The following is a 12,244-nucleotide window of genomic DNA, read 5'->3' as shown; positions in this document are numbered from 1 at the left end:
GTTTACTATTGACACTATATCAGAAATATTACTACAGTCTACACTACAAATGAAATCTAGTTTACTATTGACACTATATTAGAAATATTACTACAGTCTACACTACAAATGAAATCTAGTTTACTATTGACACTATATCAGAAATATTACTACAGTCTACACTACAAATGAAATCTAGTTTACTATTGACACTATATCAGAAATATTACTACAGTCTACACTACAAATGAAATCTAGTTTACTATTGACACTATATTAGAAATATTACTACAGTCTACACTACAAATGAAATCTAGTTTACTATTGACACTATATTAGAAATATTACTACAGTCTACACTACAAATGAAATCTAGTTTACTATTGACACTATATTAGAAATATTACTACAGTCTACATTACAAATGAAATCTAGTTTACTATTGACACTATATTAGAAATATTACTACAGTCTACACTACAAATGAAATCTAGTTTACTATTGACACTATATTAGAAATATTACTACAGTCTACACTACAAATGAAATCTAGTTTACTATTGACACTATATCAGAAATATTACTACAGTCTACACACTACAAATGAAAATCTAGTTTACTAGTTTACTATTGACACTATATTAGAAATATTACTACAGTCTACACTACAAATGAAATCTAGTTTACTATTGACACTATATCAGAAATATTACTACAGTCTACACTACAAATGAAATCTAGTTTACTATTGACACTATATCAGAAATATACTACTAGTCTACACTTAAAATAATGAAATATGAAATCTAGTTTACTATTGACACTATATTAGAAATATTACTACAGTCTACATTACAAATGAAATCTAGTTTACTATTGACACTATATTAGAAATATTACTACAGTCTACACTACAAATGAAATCTAGTTTACTATTGACACTATATCAGAAATATTACTACAGTCTACATACAAATGAAATCTAGTTTACTATTGACACTATATCAGAAATATTACTACAGTCTACACTACAAATGAAATCTAGTTTACTATTGACACTATATCAGAAATATTACTACAGTCTACACTACAAATGAAATCTAGTTTACTATTGACACTATATTAGAAATATTACTACAGTCTACACTACAAATGAAATCTAGTTTACTATTGACACTATATTAGAAATATTACTACAGTCTACACTACAAATGAAATCTAGTTTACTATTGACACTATATTAGAAATATTACTACAGTCTACACTACAAATGAAATCTAGTTTACTATTGACACTATATCAGAAATATTACTACAGTCTACACTACAAATGAAATCTAGTTTACTATTGACACTATATTAGAAATATTACTACAGTCTACACTACAAATGAAATCTAGTTTACTATTGACACTATATCAGAAATATTACTACAGTCTACACTACAAATGAAATCTAGTTTACTATTGACACTATATCAGAAATATTACTACAGTCTACACTACAAATGAAATCTAGTTTACTATTGACACTATATTAGAAATATTACTACAGTCTACACTACAAATGAAATCTAGTTTACTATTGACACTATATCAGAAATATTACTACAGTCTACACTACAAATGAAATCTAGTTTACTATTGACACTATATCAGAAATATTACTACAGTCTACACTACAAATGAAATCTAGTTTACTATTGACACTATATTAGAAATATTACTACAGTCTACACTACAAATGAAATCTAGTTTACTATTGACACTATATTAGAAATATTACTACAGTCTACACTACAAATGAAATCTAGTTTACTATTGACACTATATTAGAAATATTACTACAGTCTACATTACAAATGAAATCTAGTTTACTATTGACACTATATCAGAAATATTACTACAGTCTACATTACAAATGAAATCTAGTTTACTATTGACACTATATTAGAAATATTACTAGAATCTACACTACAAATGAAATCTAGTTTACTATTGACACTATATTAGAAATATTACTACAGTCTACATTACAAATGAAATCTAGTTTACTATTGACACTATATCAGAAATATTACTACAGTCTACACTACAAATGAAATCTAGTTTACTATTGACACTATATCAGAAATATTACTAGTCTAATATTTCTTAAAATATGAAATATTATTAGTCTACCAGTTTACTATTGACACTATATTAGAAATATTACTAGTCTACACTACAAATGAAATCTAGTTTACTATTGACACTATATCAGAAATATTACTACAGTCTACACTACAAATGAAATCTAGTTTACTATTGACACTATATTAGAAATATTACTACAGTCTACACTACAAATGAAATCTAGTTTACTATTGACACTATATCAGAAATATTACTACAGTCTACACTACAAATGAAATCTAGTTTACTATTGACACTATATCAGAAATATTACTACAGTCTACACTACAAATGAAATCTAGTTTACTATTAACACTATATTAGAAATATTACTACAGTCTACACTACAAATGAAATCTAGTTTACTATTGACACTATATTAGAAATATTACTACAGTCTACATTACAAATGAAATCTAGTTTACTATTGACACTATATTAGAAATATTACTACAGTCTACACTACAAATGAAATCTAGTTTACTATTGACACTATATTAGAAATATTACTACAGTCTACATTACAAATGAAATCTAGTTTACTATTGACACTATATCAGAAATATTACTACAGTCTACATTACAAATGAAATCTAGTTTACTATTGACACTATATTAGAAATATTACTAGAATCTACACTACAAATGAAATCTAGTTTACTATTGACACTATATTAGAAATATTACTACAGTCTACATTACAAATGAAATCTAGTTTACTATTGACATTATATCAGAAATATTACTACAGTCTACACTACAAATGAAATCTAGTTTACTATTGACACTATATCAGAAATATTACTAGTCTAATATTACTTAAAATAATGAAATATTATTAGTTCATACCTAGTTTACTATTGACACTATATTAGAAATATTACTACAGTCTACATTACAAATGAAATCTAGTTTACTATTGACACTATATTAGAAATATTACTACAGTCTACACTACAAATGAAATCTAGTTTACTATTGACACTATATTAGAAATATTACTACAGTCTACACTACAAATGAAATCTAGTTTACTATTGACACTATATTAGAAATATTACTACAGTCTACACTACAAATGAAATCTAGTTTACTATTGACACTATATCAGAAATATTACTACAGTCTACACTACAAATGAAATCTAGTTTACTATTGACACTATATCAGAAATATTACTACAGTCTACACTACAAATGAAATCTAGTTTACTATTGACACTATATCAGAAATATTACTACAGTCTACACTACAAATGAAATCTAGTTTACTATTGACACTATATCAGAAATATTACTACAGTCTACACTACAAATGAAATCTAGTTTACTATTGACACTATATCAGAAATATTACTAGTCTACACTACAAATGAAATCTAGTTTACTATTGACACTATATCAGAAATATTACTACAGTCTACACTACAAATGAAATCTAGTTTACTATTGACACTATATCAGAAATATTACTACAGTCTACACTACAAATGAAATCTAGTTTACTATTGACACTATATCAGAAATATTACTACAGTCTACATTACAAATGAAATCTAGTTTACTATTGACACTATATTAGAAATATTACTACAGTCTACACTACAAATGAAATCTAGTTTACTATTGACATTATATCAGAAATATTACTACAGTCTACTATACAAATGAAATCTAGTTTACTGTTGACACTATATCAGAAATATTACTACAGTCTACACTACAAATGAAATCTAGTTTACTGTTGACACTATATCAGAAACATTACTACAGTCTACACTACAAATGAAATCTAGTTTACTATTGACACTATATTAGAAATATTACTACAGTCTACATTACAAATGAAATCTAGTTTACTATTGACACTATATTAGAAATATTACTACAGTCTACACTACAAATGAAATCTAGTTTACTATTGACACTATATTAGAAATATTACTACAGTCTACACTACAAATGAAATCTAGTTTACTATTGACACTATATTAGAAATATTACTACAGTCTACATTACAAATGAAATCTAGTTTACTATTGACACTATATTAGAAATATTACTACAGTCTACACTACAAATGAAATCTAGTTTACTGTTGACACTATATCAGAAATATTACTACAGTCTACACTACAAATGAAATCTAGTTTACTATTGACACTATATTAGAAATATTACTACAGTCTACACTACAAATGAAATCTAGTTTACTATTGACACTATATTAGAAATATTACTACAGTCTACATTACAAATGAAATCTAGTTTACTATTGACACTATATTAGAAATATTACTACAGTCTACACTACAAATGAAATCTAGTTTACTATTGACACTATATTAGAAATATTACTACAGTCTACATTACAAATGAAATCTAGTTTACTATTGACACTATATCAGAAATATTACTACAGTCTATATTACAAATGAAATCTAGTTTACTATTGACACTATATTAGAAATATTACCAGAATCTACACTACAAATGAAATCTAGTTTACTATTGACACTATATTAGAAATATTACTACAGTCTACATTACAAATGAAATCTAGTTTACTATTGACATTATATCAGAAATATTACTACAGTCTACACTACAAATGAAATCTAGATTACTATTGACACTATATCAGAAATATTACTAGTCTAATATTTCTTAAAATAATGAAATATTATTAGTCTATACCAGTTTACTATTGACACTATATTAGAAATATTACTAGTCTACACTACAAATGAAGTCTAGTTTACTGTTGACATTATATCATAAATATTACTACAGTCTACACTACAAATGAAATCTAGTTTACTATTAACAATATATTAGAAATATTACTACAGTCTACACTACAAATGAAATCTAGTTTACTATTGACACTATATCAGAAATATTACTACAGTCTACACTACAAATGAAATCTAGTTTACTATTGACACTATATCAGAAATATTACTACAGTCTACACTACAAATGAAATCTAGTTTACTATTGACACTATATTAGAAATATTACTACAGTCTACACTACAAATGAAATCTAGTTTACTATTGACACTATATTAGAAATTTTACTACAGTCTACATTACAAATGAAATCTAGTTTACTATTGACACTATATTAGAAATATTACTACAGTCTACACTACAAATGAAATCTAGTTTACTATTGACACTATATTAGAAATATTACTACAGCCTACATTACAAACGAAGTCTAGTTTACTATTGACACAATATCAGAAATATTAATACAGTCTACATTACAAATGAAATCTAGTTTACTATTGACACTATATTAGAAATATTACTAGAATCTACACTACAAATGAAATCTAGTTTACTATTGACACTATATTAGAAATATTACTACAGTCTACATTACAAATGAAATCTAGTTTACTATTGACATTATATCAGAAATATTACTACAGTCTACATTACAAATGAAATCTAGTTTACTATTGACACTATATCAGAAATATTACTAGTCTAATATTTCTTAAAATAATGAAATATTATTAGTCTATACCAGTTTACTATTGACACTATATTAGAAATATTACTACAGTCTACATTACAAATGAAATCTAGTTTACTATTGACACTATATTAGAAATATTACTACAGTCTACACTACAAATGAAATCTAGTTTACTATTGACACTATATTAGAAATATTACTACAGTCTACACTACAAATGAAATCTAGTTTACTATTAACAATATATTAGAAATATTACTACAGTCTACACTACAAATGAAATCTAGTTTACTATTGACACTATATCAGAAATATTACTACAGTCTACACTACAAATGAAATCTAGTTTACTATTGACACTATATCAGAAATATTACTACAGTCTACACTACAAATGAAATCTAGTTTACTATTGACACTATATCAGAAATATTACTACAGTCTACACTACAAATGAAATCTAGTTTACTATTGACACTATATCAGAAATATTACTACAGTCTACACTACAAATGAAATCTAGTTTACTATTGACACTATATCAGAAATATTACTACAGTCTACACTACAAATGAAATTAGTTTACTATTGACACTATATCAGAAATATTACTAGTCTACACTACAAATGAAATCTAGTTTACTGTTGACACTATATCATAAATATTACTACAGTCTACACTACAAATGAAATCTAGTTTACTGTTGACACTATATCAGAAACATTACTACAGTCTACACTACAAATGAAATCTAGTTTACTGTTGACACTATATCAGAAATATTACTACAGTCTACATTACAAATGAAATCTAGTTTACTATTGACACTATATTAGAAATATTACTACAGTCTACACTACAAATGAAATCTAGTTTACTATTGACATTATATCAGAAATATTACTACAGTCTACTATACAAATGAAATCTAGTTTACTGTTGACACTATATCAGAAATATTACTACAGTCTACACTACAAATGAAATCTAGTTTACTGTTGACACTATATCAGAAACATTACTACAGTCTACACTACAAATGAAATCTAGTTTACTATTGACACTATATTAGAAATATTACTACAGTCTACATTACAAATGAAATCTAGTTTACTATTGACACTATATTAGAAATATTACTAGAATCTACACTACAAATGAAATCTAGTTTACTATTGACACTATATTAGAAATATTACTACAGTCTACACTACAAATGAAATCTAGTTTACTATTGACACTATATCAGAAATATTACTAGTCTAATATTTTTAAAATAATGAAATATTATTAGTCTATACCAGTTTACTATTGACACTATATTAGAAATATTACTACAGTCTACATTACAAATGAAATCTAGTTTACTATTGACACTATATCAGAAATATTACTACAGTCTACATTACAAATGAAATCTAGTTTACTATTGACACTATATTAGAAATATTACTACAGTCTACACTACAAATGAAATCTAGTTTACTATTGACATTATATCAGAAATATTACTACAGTCTACACTACAAATGAAATCTAGTTTACTGTTGACACTATATCAGAAATATTACTACAGTCTACACTACAAATGAAATCTAGTTTACTATTGACACTATATCAGAAATATTACTACAGTCTACACTACAAATAAAATCTAGTTTACTATTGACACCATATTAGAAATATTACTACAGTCTACACTACAAATGAAATCTAGTTTACTGTTGACATTATATTAGAAACATTACTACAGTCTACACTACAAATGAAATCTAGTTTACTGTTGACACTATATCAGAAATATTACTACAGTCTACACTACAAATGAAATCTAGTTTACTATTGACACTATATCAGAAATATTACTACAGTCTACACTACAAATGAAATCTAGTTTACTATTGACACTATATTAGAAATATTACTACAGTCTACACTACAAATGAAATTAGTTTACTATTGACACTATATCAGAAATATTACTAGTCTACACTACAAATGAAATCTAGTTTACTGTTGACACTATATCATAAATATTACTACAGTCTACACTACAAATGAAATCTAGTTTACTGTTGACACTATATCAGAAACATTACTACAGTCTACACTACAAATGAAATCTAGTTTACTGTTGACACTATATCAGAAATATTACTACAGTCTACATTACAAATGAAATCTAGTTTACTATTGACACTATATTAGAAATATTACTACAGTCTACACTACAAATGAAATCTAGTTTACTATTGACATTATATCAGAAATATTACTACAGTCTACTATACAAATGAAATCTAGTTTACTGTTGACACTATATCAGAAATATTACTACAGTCTACACTACAAATGAAATCTAGTTTACTATTGACACTATATCAGAAATATTACTACAGTCTACACTACAAATGAAATCTAGTTTACTATTGACACTATATTAGAAATATTACTACAGTCTACATTACAAATGAAATCTAGTTTACTATTGACACTATATTAGAAATATTACTACAGTCTACACTACAAATGAAATCTAGTTTACTATTGACACTATATTAGAAATATTACTACAGTCTACACTACAAATGAAATCTAGTTTACTATTGACACTATATCAGAAATATTACTAGTCTAATATTTCTTAAAATAATGAAATATTATTAGTCTATACCAGTTTACTATTGACACTATATTAGAAATATTACTACAGTCTACACTACAAATGAAATCTAGTTTACTATTGACACTATATCAGAAATATTACTACAGTCTACATTACAAATGAAATCTAGTTTACTATTGACACTATATCAGAAATATTACTACAGTCTACACTACAAATGAAATCTAGTTTACTGTTGACACTATATCAGAAATATTACTACAGTCTACACTACAAATGAAATCTAGTTTACTGTTGACACTATATCAGAAACATTACTACAGTCTACACTACAAATAAAATCTAGTTCACTATTGACACCATATTAGAAATATTACTACAGTCTACACTACAAATGAAATCTAGTTTACTGTTGACATTATATTAGAAACATTACTACAGTCTACACTACAAATGAAATCTAGTTTACTGTTGACACTATATCAGAAATATTACTACAGTCTACACTACAAATGAAATTTAGTTTACCGTTAACACTATATCATAAATATTACTACAGTCTACACTACAAATGAAATCTAGTTTACTATTAACACTATATTAGAAATATTACTACAGTCTACACTACAAATGAAATCTAGTTTACTATTGACACTATATTAGAAATATTACTACAGTCTACATTACAAATGAAATCTAGTTTACTATTGACACTATATTAGAAATATTACTACAGTCTACACTACAAATGAAATCTAGTTTACTATTGACACTATATTAGAAATATTACTACAGTCTACATTACAAATGAAATCTAGTTTACTATTGACACTATATCAGAAATATTACTACAGTCTATATTACAAATGAAATCTAGTTTACTATTGACACTATATTAGAAATATTACCAGAATCTACACTACAAATGAAATCTAGTTTACTATTGACACTATATTAGAAATATTACTACAGTCTACACTACAAATGAAATTTAGTTTACTGTTGACACTATATCATAAATATTACTACAGTCTACACTACAAATGAAATCTAGTTTACTATTAACACTATATTAGAAATATTACTACAGTCTACACTACAAATGAAATCTAGTTTACTATTGACACTATATTAGAAATATTACTACAGTCTACATTACAAATGAAATCTAGTTTACTATTGACACTATATTAGAAATATCACTACAGTCTACACTGCAAATGAAATCTAGTTTACTATTGACACTATATTAGAAATATTACTACAGCCTACAGTACAAATGAAATCTAGTTTACTATTGACACTATATCAGAAATATTACTAGTCTACATTACAAATGAAATCTAGTTTACTATTGACACTATATTTGAAATATTACTAGAATCTACACTACAAATGATATCTAGTTTACTATTGACACTATATTAGAAATATTACTATAGTCTAACTTACAAATGAAATCTAGTTTACTATTGACATTATATCAGAAATATTACTACAGTCTACACTACAAATGAAATCTAGTTTACTATTGACACTATATCAGAAATATTACTAGTCTAATATTTCTTAAAATAATGAAATATTATTAGTCTATACCAGTTTACTATTGACACTATATTAGAAATATTACTACAGTCTACATTACAAATGAAATCTAGTTTACTATTGACACTATATCAGAAATATTACTACAGTCTACATTACAAATGAAATCTAGTTTACTATTGACACTATATTAGAAATATTACTACAGTCTACACTACAAATGAAATCTAGTTTACTATTGACATTATATCAGAAATATTACTACAGTCTACACTACAAATGAAATCTAGTTTACTGTTGACACTATATCAGAAATATTACTACAGTCTACACTACAAATGAAATCTAGTTTACTGTTGACACTATATCAGAAACATTACTACAGTCTACACTACAAATAAAATCTAGTTCACTATTGACACCATATTAGAAATATTACTACAGTCTACACTACAAATGAAATCTAGTTTACTATTGACATTATATTAGAAACATTACTACAGTCTACACTACAAATGAAATCTAGTTTACTGTTGACACTATATCAGAAATATTACTACAGTCTACACTACAAATGAAATCTAGTTTACTATTGACACTATATTAGAAATATTACTACAGTCTACATTACAAATGAAATCTAGTTTACTATTGACACTATATTAGAAATATTACTACAGTCTACATTACAAATGAAATCTAGTTTACTATTGACACTATATTTGAAATATTACTAGAATCTACACTACAAATGAAATCTAGTTTACTATTGACACTATATTAGAAATATTACTACAGTCTACATTACAAATGAAATCTAGTTTACTATTGACATTATATCAGAAATATTACTACAGTCTACACTACAAATGAAATCTAGTTTACTATTGACACTATATCAGAAATATTACTAGTCTAATATTTCTTAAAATAATGAAATATTATTAGTCTATACCAGTTTACTATTGACACTATATTAGAAATATTACTACAGTCTACATTACAAATGAAATCTAGTTTACTATTGACACTATATCAGAAATATTACTACAGTCTACATTACAAATGAAATCTAGTTTACTATTGACACTATATTAGAAATATTACTACAGTCTACACTACAAATGAAATCTAGTTTACTATTGACATTATATTAGAAATATTACTACAGTCTACACTACAAATGAAATCTAGTTTACTGTTGACACTATATCAGAAATATTACTACAGTCTACACTACAAATGAAATCTAGTTTACTGTTGACACTATATCAGAAATATTACTACAGTCTACACTACAAATGAAATCTAGTTTACTATTGACACTATATTAGAAATATTACTACAGTCTACACTACAAATGAAATCTAGTTTACTATTGACACTATATTAGAAATATTACTACAGTCTACATTACAAATGAAATCTAGTTTACTATTGACACTATATTAGAAATATTACTACAGTCTACATTACAAATGAAATCTAGTTTACTATTGACACTATATCAGAAATATTACTACAGTCTATATTACAAATGAAATCTAGTTTACTATTGACACTATATCAGAAATATTACTACAGTCTATATTACAAATGAAATCTAGTTTACTATTGACACTATATTAGAAATATTACCAGAATCTACACTACAAATGAAATCTAGTTTACTATTGACACTATATTAGAAATATTACTACAGTCTACATTACAAATGAAATCTAGTTTACTGTTGACACTATATCAGAAACATTACTACAGTCTACACTACAAATGAAATCTAGTTCACTATTGACACCATATTAGAAATATTACTACAGTCTACACTACAAATGGAATCTAGTTTACTATTGACATTATATTAGAAACATTACTACAGTCTACACTACAAATGAAATCTAGTTTACTATTAACACTATATTAGAAATATTACTACAGTCTATACTACAAATGAAATCCAGTTTACTATTGACACTATATTAGAAATATTACTACAGTCTACACTACATATGAAATCTAGTTTATATTGACACTATATTAGAAATATTACTACAGTCTACTCTACAAATGAAATATAGTTTATATTGACACTATATTAAAAATATTACTACAGTCTACACTACAAATGAAATCTAGTTTACTATTGACACTATATCAGAAATATTACTACAGTCTACACTACAAATGAAATCTAGTTTACTATTGACACTATATTAGAAATATAACTACAGTCAATCAAGTTATTTGGTCTAGTAGTTTTAGTTGTGTATGTGTTTGATGATTGTTTGTGTTCATCAAGTTATTTGGACTAGTAGTGTTAGTTGTGAATGTGTTTGATGATTGTTTGTCTTCATCAAGTTAGTTGGACTAGTAGTGTTAATTGTGTATGTGTTTGATGATTGTTTGTCTTCATCAAGTTAGTTGGA

The sequence above is a fragment of the Tachypleus tridentatus genome, chromosome 11, assembly GCF_004210375.1.
Source record: "Tachypleus tridentatus isolate NWPU-2018 chromosome 11, ASM421037v1, whole genome shotgun sequence".
In the NCBI taxonomy this organism is placed as follows: domain Eukaryota; kingdom Metazoa; phylum Arthropoda; class Merostomata; order Xiphosura; family Limulidae; genus Tachypleus; species Tachypleus tridentatus.
The sequence above is the reverse complement of the archived record's forward strand: the minus strand, read 5'-3'. Positions refer to the sequence as shown.